Source organism: Gossypium hirsutum, chromosome A05 (assembly GCF_007990345.1).
Source record: "Gossypium hirsutum isolate 1008001.06 chromosome A05, Gossypium_hirsutum_v2.1, whole genome shotgun sequence".
NCBI classification, from domain to species: Eukaryota; Viridiplantae; Streptophyta; class Magnoliopsida; order Malvales; family Malvaceae; genus Gossypium; species Gossypium hirsutum.
Genome location: NC_053428.1, coordinates 106,622,284 through 106,636,606, shown reverse-complemented (window position 1 = coordinate 106,636,606; position 14,323 = coordinate 106,622,284).

Genomic DNA, 14,323 nt, shown 5'->3' with positions numbered 1-14,323 from the left:
AAGACCTCACGAAGGAGTAGTTTTTCACTTCCACTTAAGAGGGCAAAATCGACCAATAATACGATGCGATATGCAAAGATACCTCAAAGAATTAAACCACTTAAAGCAAGCATATTATGAAGAGAGTCGCGAAAATAACAGACAACATGCAATGCAGTAAATTTAAAATCGATTTTTGATTTTTGACAAAAGACAAAAAAATAATCAATTTAAGGCTTGACTCTCGAATTCCCCAGCGGAGTCGCCAAGCTGTCGAAACCATTCTTTTGAAAACGGGGATCGACTTTGTTTGAAAGTGAAAACTAAAACGGGAGTCGCCACCAATCTTTTATCAGGTGTGATCGGATCACCTTTGTTTTAATAAATCAATTTTAGTTTACTAAAACAGGGCCTTTAGTCTACGAAACTTGAGAGAATGAGTTCGGGAGTCGGTTACGTGCAAGGAAGGGTTAGCACCCTCGACACGCCCAAAAAATTGGTACCGAATTGATTAGTTAGTGTCTTAATGTCGAAAATTAAAAATCGGGAAGGGACTTGAAATACGATCTTTTCTATTAATACTGATTTTAAAATTCTTGAATTAGCTTAAATCGATTTGATTAAAGATTTCCTTATCTCGAGATATCGAAGTATCACATCCCGTAAGCTAGGTCACAATACCATGAATTCCCGAGCACAAGGTCGTCTTTTAATTTAAATTGGAAATTCGTGCATTTCAAAACTCAAAAGGATATTTAGCTATTTAGAACCAACAAGAGAACCGAAACCCCGTAAGTTAGGGCACAATTCTTCGATGTTTCAAAATGCGAAACATTGCCTTATTTATTAAAATTAGTAAAAACATGAATAAAAATCTTTAAAGTAATGAACAACAGAATGATATAAAATAGGCGGGAGACAAAAATAAACGAGTTGGAAATACATTGAAACAAATAATAAATATGACAACAATATTTAAACAATAACAATGCATGCAATATATTAAACGTAATAATAGTATCCAATGTGAAATAAAAACAACGAATATATACATAATAAAGATATTAAGAGTATGTACGTAAAATATATATATTTATAAATAGTAATAGTGTTAGAAATATACTATATATAGTGTTTGAAGTATATACATAAAATAGTGAAAATATAACTAGTAATGTTATGATATATATAATATATACATATGTATGAAATAGATATAAAAAAAAAATATGTACATAATATAGTGTAAAAAATACATACATAATATAATTAAAATATATACATAAGATAACATGTAGAAAAAATATATATATAAATAATATAGTATTAAAGATATATACATAAATAGTATAATATATATATACGTAATATAGAATTTAGAATATACCTAATATATTAAAAGAATATATATAATATAATATTAAAAAATATAATAATAACAAAAAAAAAGAGAGGGAGAGAGTGGGTGATTTCCGGCCACAAGGCCGGCCACCGTCCGGTCACTGGACCGCCGCCGGCCACCGTCGGTGCCACCGTACACGGCAGTCGGACCTCAAAAAAAACTTTTTCGGTAAAAATGAGAAAGCTTCCTCCTTTTATTTTTACTTTCGTATAAAAGAAACAAAATAAAACTGAAAGGAAAACAATAAGCAAACAAAGAACTTAAAACGAGAATAGACCAAGAAAAAACTAGCCTCTCCAAAAACTAGCCTTTACAATAACTCTTCTCCTTGATTACTCTCACAAAACCTCTCAAAACTATTTTACAATAACTTTCTCCCCCAAAACTTTTTCCTTCTCTAAATACAAAATATGAGAAGGCTTATATAGCCATTTACCAAATATTTTTTATTGTTTATGTCTTCATTTGTAGGTACAAGTGGTGGTGGAGCAAGTGTGGCTAATGGAGTAGGTGGTGGAGCAAGTGTGGCTAGTGGAGTAGATGGTGGAGCAAGTGTGGCTAGTGGAGTTGGTGGTGGAGCAGGTGTGGCTAGTGGAGTTGGTGGTGGCAAAGGCTAGGATTTAGTTGAGAAAAGTTTAGGTTGTGGGCTAGGGTTTTTTTATTTTGATTTGGGCTTAGGGTTTGGGTTATTGGGGTTTTGATGTAAATTGGGCTTTGGGTAGTTAAGATTTTGGGTTTTGGGTTTAATTTTGGTGGGTTAGGTAAGGTTAAATTGGGTTTTGATGTAAATGGGTTAAAATTGGCCTACAACAACGTAAAAAGCTGTCAAAGAGGAAAAAACCACGAGCAAAAAAGGTATCAACTTTTCACAAAACAAGTAAACAAACGAGAGTACAATTTAGGGAAAAAATCTAATTGTACTAAACGTATAAACCCAAAGCCCTAACTTTTATAAAGAAAACTCGAAAATAAAACTCTAACTCATGCAGAGTTTTCACAAAAAAGGTACAGAATTATTTCCATAGTTACCACGAAAACTCTCACCAAAACTCATTTGTGACTACTACATCATGTCGCCCCTCAAAAGAAAAGTATTATAGTACTACATCTTTAGTTGTCTTTCTAACTGGTCTCCCAAAATAGGGATATAAGACCCCTTTAAATAGGCAAAGATTAGAGATCTAATCATACTAAAATATCCCTGGAGTAATTAGAGTTTAACTGGGATAAGAAACTCGATTTATGTGGGAACACGTCGCAACATTCCCATTCGCGTCGTCCGTCGTCTTAACATTAGAAGTTTCTCATTGTAATGTCATCATCTGTTCGGCCGAAAATACGATGTAGACACGACAAATCTCTACCTTGACTCATATTTACCATTCCTTCTTCTCCATGCCCTATTACGAGCCAAACTCGATCTTTGTAGAATGTTAACCAAGCCCAAACCATTCTCAAACTTGGAAACCAACAGACTCTTAGTCTTTAAATCAAGGTTGTATAATGCAACTAGGGCTAGTGATACACGAACGGACATGTGCCTCACAACAGGAAAGAAAACATCGAGGAAATCAATTCCCTCCACTTGATTGTCACCACTTGCAACCAACCTTGCTTTAAACACCCTACTTTATATAAAATTGCTACAATCTGAAATCTATGATTCCATCAAACTTCTCAATATCGAAATTCGTTGTCGCCATTCTTGAACGAGTTGATTGCGAAATCTAAACCAAGCTCTCATACTAGTTTGTCAGGGATTGACTCATGTAAAACTCTTATACTAATTTACACATGCATTAAATCCCATGGCCAAACAGCCCATTCCCCCTTCTTCTTCTTGCTTTCGGCAGCAAAGAAAAAAAAAACAAAAGAATTTTACCCTCCTTATCTTCTTTTCACCGACCATATCTTTTATCTCTTATTATTATATTCTTCATTTCTTTTCTAATATATTATAAACATCCCTTTATTATTATATCTTTTATCTCTTATTATTATTATTATTATCATATTCTTTAACTTTATTTCTTTTCTCATATATTATATAACATCCCTTTATTAACTTTTTATTTTATTTTATAAATAAAATAATAAATCTTATATAACTACCATACAATTCATGAAGATGCTCATACATTTCCACTATCATTATTTATCAATTTGGTCTATTTATTTAATGAGTCCTTTACCCTATTTCACCATGCAATTTAATATAAATTTAATTTTTCAGTCACATACTCGATTTGGTCCCTGTATTTTAAATTTTAATATCGACAATTTAATTTATAAGTCTATCATTAAATTCACTTCTAAAGCAACTCTAAATATTTAATAATGAAATGAAAATAAATAAATAAAATTATAAGCCCGATTCATAAAAGCGGAGTCCCGGAAGTATGTCTTTCGACACCCCTGACTTTTGGGTTGTTACAATGTCCTTACAAATATTAATAAATAATATTCACTGATCCTATAATATAAAACAATATTCTGAAACCACCGTTTCTGATTTCATTGACTTTCGGGTCGTTATGGAAAAAAATAAACCTGAATGTGCTAAACTTGCAAACCCAAATCCTGAAAACAAAATCCTAACTCTCATTGAGCAAACTCAAAAACAAACCCCCAACTCTCACAGAGTTTTAGGGGTACAAAATTCTCTCCATAGTTACCACAAAAACTCTTACCAATACTCATCTGTGACTACATCTTGCCGCCCCTAAAAGAAAAGTCATACAGTACTACATCTTTAATTATCTTTTTAATTGGTCTCCCAAAACAAGGATACAAGAACCCTTTAAATAGGCTAAGATTAGAGGTCTAATCATACTAAAATACCCCTAAAGTAATTAGAGTTTAGCTAAGAAAAGATAGCAAAGTTTAACTGGGAAAAGAAATCCGATTTACGTGGGGAGCACATCGCCACATCGCAACGGCCCCATTCATGTCATCACGACGTCGTAAAGTTGGGAAGCATATTGGCGTGACGTCATCGTCTATTCGGTCGAAAGTATGAGGCATACCCTACACTTTGTAAATTTGAAATTTAGCTCATGTATTGTTATTTCTAGGAATTTCGTATATCTACGTTCTAGATTTCAAATCAGGTCCAATTGTTAACATTATTAAAATTTTTTTGTTAAACTTTATGGTGTGACATTTTGAAAAAAGAAAAATATTCAGTTGATAGCCATGTAACTAAAACAATGATGTTATGATAAACCTAAATTTAATAAAAGAAATTAGCAATGTTAACAATTAGACTTATATTTTTGAATTGAAAAATAGAAGACTAAATTCCTTAAAATAAAAAGTAAAATGATTCAATTCAAAATGTACCAAGAGTATAAAAGGTCACTACAAGAAAACAGACTTTTAGCGGCATTTTTAGTGGCGTTTGAATGAAAAACGCCGCAAATATTAAACATTAGCGGTGTTTGAAACAAAATGCCGCTAAAAACTGAGCAATAGTGGCGTTTTCATTCAAAACGCTGCTAAAAACTGAGTAATAGTGGCGTTTTTATACAAAACGCTGCAAAAAACTGAGAAATAGTGGCGTTTTATTCAAAATGCCGCAAAAAGCTGAGATATAGTGGCGCTTTAGGTCCAAACGCCACAAAAGGTTGAGCTATAGTGGCGTTTTTGTAAAAGCGCCGCTAATATTTATTATTTTAACTACTCTATTTTGTAATCCCCGAAATGCCTTAGTATTTTTCCAAAATTAGTTCCCCCTCCCCAAAACCAAACTTAATCAACTACTTTTTAGTGCATCGATTTTTATTTTGAATCTTATAAAATTGAATCCAACTTAAATATTAAATTTTTACGTCTCAAATTTCAAATTCAACTTGAATTCGAGTTTTTACAATCTCAAGTACTGAATCATATTAAATTAGGGACATAACTACGGGGTTGAAAGGATTTCGGCTCCCCTAAAATGAATTTTTTTTATTTAAATCCTACCATACAAACTAAATCCTTAATTATAAGGGTCTAATATTTAAACCCTACATAAACATTAAAACTCTAAACCCTAAAAATAAATTATAAATGGAAAAAATATGGGGACTTATAATGTTCCAATAAGAAAATAATCATCAGATTGCATTTTCACTTACAATTGAATTTTTGCCCCTAAAGGCTAATCCCAAACCTTAAAATACATTAAACCCTAAAATATGAAGCCTAACCCCTAAATCATAACCGATGACCGCCTAATCCCTAAATCATAACCCATGATCTAAACTCTAAACCATTTAAACCTTAAACTCTAAAGCAATATCCTAAAACCTTAAACTACCTAATTAAACCCTAAAATATAAAGCCTAACCCCTAAATCATAACCCATAACCTATAAACCTTTTAAACCCTAAAACTTCAAATCTAAAAATTAAATCTTTAAACCCTTATAATACCCTAAATTATAAACCCTAAATTTGTAAACCCTAAAAATAAATTTCACAAAACAATAAAAGAGGAAAAAAAGTGAAATGGCAAAAAGATGCATTTCACAAATGGATGACTAATATATATCAAAATGTTAATTGATCTCCTTTTCAATTCAACATATATTTCATGTTTACTTTTAGATTTATGAAAAATATTATTTTGAAATTCATAATTATCTCTCTTAAATTATGGTTAGCATTCTAATTTAGTTCTTTTAAAATATTTTATTTGAGTTATCGAATAACAAGTGTCTTAACAATCATATTTTTTTGTCATTTTAGTTGTTTGCATTGGCCATTAAAATTTGGCTATCTAGATTAGGGTATAACGTGAATCAAACTTTAATTAAGTTAAACAATAGTGGCGTTTTTATTAAAAACGCCACTAATATACATAAAAAAAGATATTAGAACGCTACCGTTTAATGCTGCGTAATTAGTGGCGTTTTCCACAAAACGCCGCAAAATGTTATGCTTTAGCGGCGTTTTCATTCAAAACGCCACAAATGTGTATTACGAGTCCGAAAAACGACGTTGTATTATCCTTGTTGTTAATGGCGTTTTTCAAAAACGCCGCAATAGGTTATACATTAGCAGCAAAATGACACCGTTCTATGTTTTGTTTTTAGTGGCGCTTTGTACAAACGCCACAAAAATGTATTACGATTTCAAGAAACGACACTGTTTATACTTGTTATTGGTGGCGCTTTGAAAAAAACGCCGCAAATTTGTGTTATGTGTTTTCTAAACGACGCCGTTTTATTCTTTGTTTTTAGTGGCGCTTTATATAAAACGCCGCAAATTTGTATTAAGGTTTTAGTGGACGATGCCGTTTTGGCAATGTTATTACTGGCGTTTGGTTCCAAACGCCACAAAAAGCTATACATTACCGGCGTTTTATCTTTAAACGCCACAAATATGAGTTAAATGTTTACAAAACGTCTGCGTTTTGTTTTTTTGTTTTTAGTGGCGTTTTATTAGAAACGCCGCAAATTGATTCAGTTTTATACGAAAACGTCGTCGTTTTTTTCCATCCAATATATCCATGATGTTAAACTCGAAAGAACTTAGTTTTCCCCCACCCAAATTTCCCCAAATCCTTAACTTTTCCCCTAATCCCTAAATATTTCCCCGAATCAAAATCGAAATATCCTTCTGCCGTTGAAGACTCCGACTGCCGTTGAAGACTCCGACTGCCATTGAAGACTCTGAGTGGACGACCTGCTGCATCGTCGTCTCCTCTACTGCGACCGTCACTTTCGCTCTTCTCTGCCACAACCAATCGGTAACTTATGAATTAAATAGTGTAAGTTAATAGTTTGTTTATGCTTCTTTTCTTACAAGGACAAACACAGTTCCTGCAATGGAAATGGCACAGTGGCACTACCATTTCACAATTTTTAAGCTTTGCAAATATAAACTTGCAAAGGGGCAAAGGCTTTAAAGAAAGCGGAAGAACAATAATATTTAAAAAAAAGGAAATTTAACTTCATAAAGAATAAACCAATCATGTGAATAAGGTATTTTTCATTACATTTCATATTTCAGTTTTAATTTTTTTTGTTCAGTTGTAAATATTTTGATTCAGTTAAAGTATTTTTGTTTTTGGGTGAAATATAAAAAAAAGGGTCAAATTTTGCTATTAACCCTTGTACAATCATAGGTTGCTTGAATTTGGTTAATTTTCATTTTTATATTTTTTAAATTTTAAATTTTGAATTTTACTCTAAACAATATTAGTTAAATTTGATAGGTCAAATTTAGTTATTAGTCTTGTGCAATTGATCATTTTTTTAGTCCTTATGCTTTTAAAGATTTTGAAATTTCAGTCTCGACTTAGACAATAATTGTTAAACTATTAACTAAAATAATATGCCTTTTTGTGCGAGTATTATGTAATAATAACAAGTTTTCATAACATTACAAATAGGGGCGAAGCTAGGAAGTGATTTTTATGGAGGGGTTGAAATTAAAATTAAAATTTTTATGAGAACTAAAATGTTTTTTTTTCATTGTAACCTTAAAGCTTTATAATTTTTAGAAAGGTTAAATCACAATTTTATCAGTTTAGGGAGACATAATACCATTTTACCATGTTATTTGCAGGTTTATTTAGTGCTAAAAATTTAGTGGGAATTGCTTTGATGTTGGGTCTTCGGTTTTTCCGTATATGTTTGATTCTCTTTTATCATTTTTATTTATTTTTTGTTTTGTTACTATCCTGGCTTGTTGTTCTATTATCTTGATGTGACTATGCTTTCTGTTGTCTTACTCTCTAATGGCTTAGTCATGATGCAGGAATTACCATTGCTTATTCTGCTCCAAATAGGCAAGGATGTTTGAAGGTGGTTGAGAATAATTACTGTGCTTCAAAAAGAGGTATGCTGTATTTTTCATTTATTAAATTAAATTTCTTATTGGTTTTGGAACTTTGGTCCTTTGTTATAATTCTTTAGAAAATAGAAATTGTTTTCTCACTTCTTGCATTTGGAGGTTTCAAGTAAACCTCTTAATTGCAAAATGAAGTATAAGCTGTGTTGTGAAGCAAATGGTTCTACTTGTTGCAATCTGTTAAGAAGGAATTTGAATCTGTTCTAGGTGCTACTTCATAGTAAATAACCAGCATCTTTTTTCTGTTGTTCATCCTTTTGAAAGTTATTAACTATAAAGCTATTAACAATAACAAGTTAGCTGCTTGAATATACTTTCATTTGCTAGCCAAGTTTTCTTTATAGTTACCTGACTGTTAGTTCAAGCTGGTTTTCATCTCTCTATTTTATATATATATATGCGCATGTTACTTTCATTGATTGGAGTGGATGCTAAATTCCCAACTGAAATCTGTAGGTGGAGTTCGCTGCCTGTCTATTTTGAATGCGGTTTTTGCTGTCATCTTTGGTCTTCTTGCTTTGTTTTTAGGTTCAAGCCTCCTCACGCGGTTAGTCGGTAGCTTCTATTCTTTTTTTTATCATTTTATTTGTTTATTCCCACCTGTTATTAGCAAATATAAGTTTGGGATTGTGTATTTGGCTATAGCTTTTCTAGGTTTAACTAATCAAACTGTGAGTATCTTTATCATATATGCATTAGGAACTATGATAGCTATATTAGTGAATATGGACTGTAATTGATAGGCTTACTCTTCAAAGTCCTTGCAAAGTTCTCTTCATCCTTAGGGTTGGCGATTGAAATGTCTAATCCTTTATGGGATAGAAAAACAAGCACACCCTTTATTTCATAACATTAATCAAATGTATGAATTGCAGCCCTTTAAATGTATGAATTTGAGCCCTTTAAATAAACTTGAACCAGACCTGATTCTTGTAGCTTAATTATTATTTGAAGTATGAATAAGTATGAATAAGTTTTTATATTTGATTCAACTTAATTATTATTTGATTCAACTTAAGTATGAATAAGTATGAATTAATTTTATTACCATGTAGCTTGCTTGTCCATTAAAATTACAACAATAGCTGACCTTCTCTCCAAGCTTATTTTAAATATTTTAAAGATTCAAAGTATATAGGCTGGAAACCTGACGGGTTGCCTTATATCGAGCTATAAGATATAATGGATCCTCCCTAGGTGTAACAACGCCACGTATGATGAATCTTAAAAAATTCAAAAATACTTGAAAAAAGTTCTATCCAACTCATTTACTATTGAATATTTATTACCATGTAGCTTGCTTGTCCATTAAACTTACAACAATAGCTGACCTTCTCTCCAAGCTTATTTTACATATTTTAAAGATTCAAAGTATATAGGCTGGAAACCCGGCGGGTTGCCTTATATCGAGCTGTAAGATATAATGGATCCTCCCTAGGTGTAACAACGCCACGTATGATGAATCTTAAAAAATTCAAAAATACTTGAAAAAAGTTCTATCCAACTCATTTACTATTGAATATTTATTACCATGTAGCTTGCTTGTCCATTAAAATTACAACAATAGCTGATCTTCTCTCCAAGCTTATTTTAAATATTTTAAAGATTCAAAGTATATAGGCTGGAAACCTGACAGGTTGCCTTATATCGAGCTGTAAGATATAATGGATCCTCCCTAGGTGTAACAAAACCACGTATGATGAATCTTAAAAGTTATAACTAATTTTTATCAAAATAGTATTAATATTGATCATTACTTAAATAAATTACATAACTTACATAACTAATATAACTTACATAATTTACATAACAACTTACATAACTCACATAACTTACATAATTTACATAACTCACATAACGTACATAACAACTTACATAACCTAACTAATACATGTAGTGTAATCTAATAATTTCCTTAAAAGAATATAGTTTAAAGTTCAAATTTCATAACTTACATAATCTACATAACTTACATAAAACATAAAAATATATCATATCAAGACTTACATAATAAACAACTTACCTGTGTAATTTATTGTCAACTTTAGAATTCAAGAACTACGAAATGGATAGGAGTTGGATGAAATTGTCAAGGGTAAGCAACGCCTATCGAAATAGAGTACAAACTTTTCTGAATTTGGCATTTCAAAATGCAAGCCAAGAGAATATGATTCTTTGCCCGTGTAAGAAGTGTGGCAACATCAATTGGCATACTCGTGAAGTTGTCTACGAACATCTAATTGTTGATGGCTTTATTCGGGGGTACAAAAAATGGATTTTCCATGGAGAGTGTACATCTGGTGGAACTTCTTCAATGATTAATCCGACTTATCCTGATACTGATTACCATTAGTATGTTAGACAAGATGACATGGAAGGTATGTTGCGGGATGCATTTAATATGCACAGTCATGGTGAGCAATCGTTTCCACCTAACTTTATTGCATCCGATGATTGTAATATTGGTGGAAATGTTTTTGGCGAAACGGGAACAAGTGCACCTTATGAGGAGCCAAATGAAGAAGCGGCGAAGTTCTACAATTTACTTAATGAAATGAACGAAGAACTTTACGGAGGATCAAAATATTCGAAATTGTCCTTCTGCATTCGTTTATTTCACTTAAAATGTTTGGGAGGGTGGACTGGAAATTCTTTTACAATGCTGCTAGAGTTTCTGAGAGAGATGTTTCCTTTTGCAAAAATCCCTCAATCTTGTCAAGATATGAAGAGACTAATAAAAGATTTGGGCCTTGGGTACGATAAAATTCATAGTTGCCCAAATGACTGTATGTTATACTGGGGTGATCAGAAGAACCAACAGTGTTGTAATGTTTGCGGCAAGTCTCGTTGGATGAATGGGAATACAGAAGATATGAATGTGGATGAAGGTGGGGCACAGTTAAGAAAGAAGCCAGTCAAGGTTTTGCGATACTTTCCCCTAATACCAAGACTTCAAAGGCTTTTCATGTCGTCAAAGATGGCTGAATCTATGAGGTGGCATAATGATCAACTGACCGATGATGGATTATTAAGACATCCTGCGGATTCTTTAGCTTGGAAATCATTTGACATGAAATTTTCAAGCTTTGCAAGCGATCCTCGAAATGTGAGGCTTGGGCTAGCAGCTGACGGCTTTAATCCATTTAAAATCATGAGTACTTCGTACAGTACTTGGCCTGTGGTGCTTGTTCCTTACAATTTGCCTCCATAGATTTGCATGAAGCAATCTTCGTTTATTTTATCAATGATTATTCCTGGAGAGAAAGGTCCCGGAAATGATATTGACATCTATTTGCAGCCACTTATTGAAGAGTTAAAAGAATTATGGTCGGGTGTTGAGACATATGATGTATTAAGAAAAGAGAACTTTTATTTATGTGCAGCTTTATTGTGGACAATTAATGATTTCCCGGCTTATGCTAATTTATCAGGTTGGAGTACTAAAGGACGTTATGCTTGTCCTTGTTGTGCTGTGTAAACTTGTTCGAAGTGGTTGTACAATGGGAAGAAGTTCTCTTACATGGGCCATCGTCGGTGGTTAGATGGAAATCATAAATTTAGATTTCAGAGGACTCTATTTGACGGTACTGAAGAGTACAGAGGAGCTCATCAGCAGACCGTTGGATCTGAAATCTTGTTCATGTTAAAAGATATCAACTTCAGTTATGGAAAGATGAATCAACCACCTAACACGCAATCAAAGAGAAGATCGAGGGATGAATCCGATGATGAATCTGACGAAGAGGATGATCCTAATGAGGCAGACTTGTGGAAAAAAAGATGTATTTTTTTTGAGTTGCCTTATTGGGAGCATAATATTTTACGCCACAATCTTGATGTCATGCATATTGAGAAGAATGTCTGCGAGAACATAATTGGGACAATTTTGAATGTCGATGGAAAATCAAAAGACAATCTTCAGAGTCGACTTGATTTAGTTGACATGAGAATTCGGCGTGATCTTCATCCTCAAGTACTTCTGAATGGGAAATATCGGTTGCCGCCTTCTATTTTTTCAATGTCAAAGAAGAGAAAGAGGTGTTTTGTATGGTGTTGAAGGATATAAAGGTCCCAGATGCGTATGCGTCAAATATATCTCGATGTGTGAGTCTTAAAGATCGAAGATTATATTCATTAAAATCACATGATTACCACATCTTGATGCAAGATTTACTCCCAGTTGCTTTATGGTGCTGCATGTCAAAAAATGTGACGTCCTGTATAATTGAACTATCCAATATAATGAAAGCTATTTGTGGCAAAGTTTTGGATGTTGAAGAACTTAAGAAAGTACAGGATCGAGCTGCTTTGACTTTATGCAATTTGGAGAAGATCTTTCCACCTTCCTTATTCACTATTATGGTGCACTTGGTAATCCATCTCCCTCACGAAGCAATACTTGGTGGACCGGTTTTTTATCGATGGATGTATCCAATAGAAAGGTGCTAATTTATTTGTCAAGTATTTATTTATTCGCGTCTATACATTTAGTTAGAACTTTTGATAAATATTGTATATCGTGTTTAGGTTCCTAAGCAAATTGAAATCTTATTGTCGCAATAAGCGTTATCCAGAAGGATCAATTGCTAAAGGCTACTTGGCAGAGGAGTGCATGACATTCTGTTCTAGATATTTAGAAGATGTTGAAACACGATTGAATAGACCAAATAGAAATGCTGGGCTCAATGATCATAACTTGGCCGAAACTTATTTATTCCAAAGTTATGGAGAACCAATCGGCAAAGTTAAAATTACAGAATTAGATGATATATCGTGGATACAAGCACATCGATATGTACTTTTTCACCACGATTTAGTTGAACCGTTACGCAAGTAAGTTCTAAAACTTCCTCACATATTCGTCGTTTCGATTTGTTTATCTTCTAACCAATTACACTTATTTTTAATATAGTGAGTACAAACAAATTTTGAGATCTCGTGCACGCTCTCGAAGATTGCAACATCGAGAGATTAATAAGTTATTCACAGAATCTTTTCATGAATGGTTAAGTCAAACGGTATGTAACGAAAGTTAATAAGTTACATATAATCCCGAAATTTAGTTAATTATTCAATTTACTTTCGATTCAATAGGTTTGGAGTGGAAAGGACGTCAATGACGAAGTTAAATGGCTTTCCCAAGTTCCGAACAGAATAATAAAAAGATATAGTGCCTTCCTCATCAATGGATACAGATTTCATACAAAGTATCGTGAGAGAATGAGGAGAACTCAAAATTGTGGAGTTGTTGTTAATTCTTCAATTACAAGTTATGCTAGTGCTAGGGACAGTAATCCGGTTGAGGGTAATGTGGAGTATTACGGACTTCTTACCAACATTATTGAGTTGGATTACTATGGCAGATGGAAAGTTATCTTATTTCGGTGTGATTGGGCTGATGTTAATACTGCTCGAGGAATTAAAGAAGATCAATTTGGTTTTACAATGTTGAATTTCTCTCCCTTGATTCACACTGGACAACAATTGATGGACGAGCCATATGTATTTTCCTCTCAAGTGAAACAAGTTTTTTATTCGAAAGATCCAACTGATGAGGATTGGTATGTTGTACTCCGGAACACCCCTAGAGACTTGTTTGAAATGGGTAATGGAAGTAGAGATGACATCGTCGAAAGATCAGAAACATTACCTTTTCCAGAACAAAACTTAGATGAAAATATCCCTAGTACTAATACACAACATCAATGGGTTCGACATGATGTGGATGAAGATATTTACGAATAATGATGTAGTAAGATTTTACAATTTTTTAATTATATGTAATATTATAATTTTAATGTTTGTCATGTTATATAATTTAACTATTTTATATGTACTACTATTGTTGTAATTTGTTACTAAAACTTTAACTATTTTATGTGTATTGCAGGAAAAATGCGTAGAAGAAGATTACGAGATTTAAGTATTGTCCAGAATACTCCAAATTCAGAAGAAGGAAATAGTGAACAGAAGACAGTTGTTGGATCTTTGAATGTGCCGGAGACACTTGATAAGCCTGAAGAATTTCAAAGGAATGTTATGTTCATTTTACATGTGTTGACTTTTATTAGTGAATTATTTGGCAATTTTAATATAATAA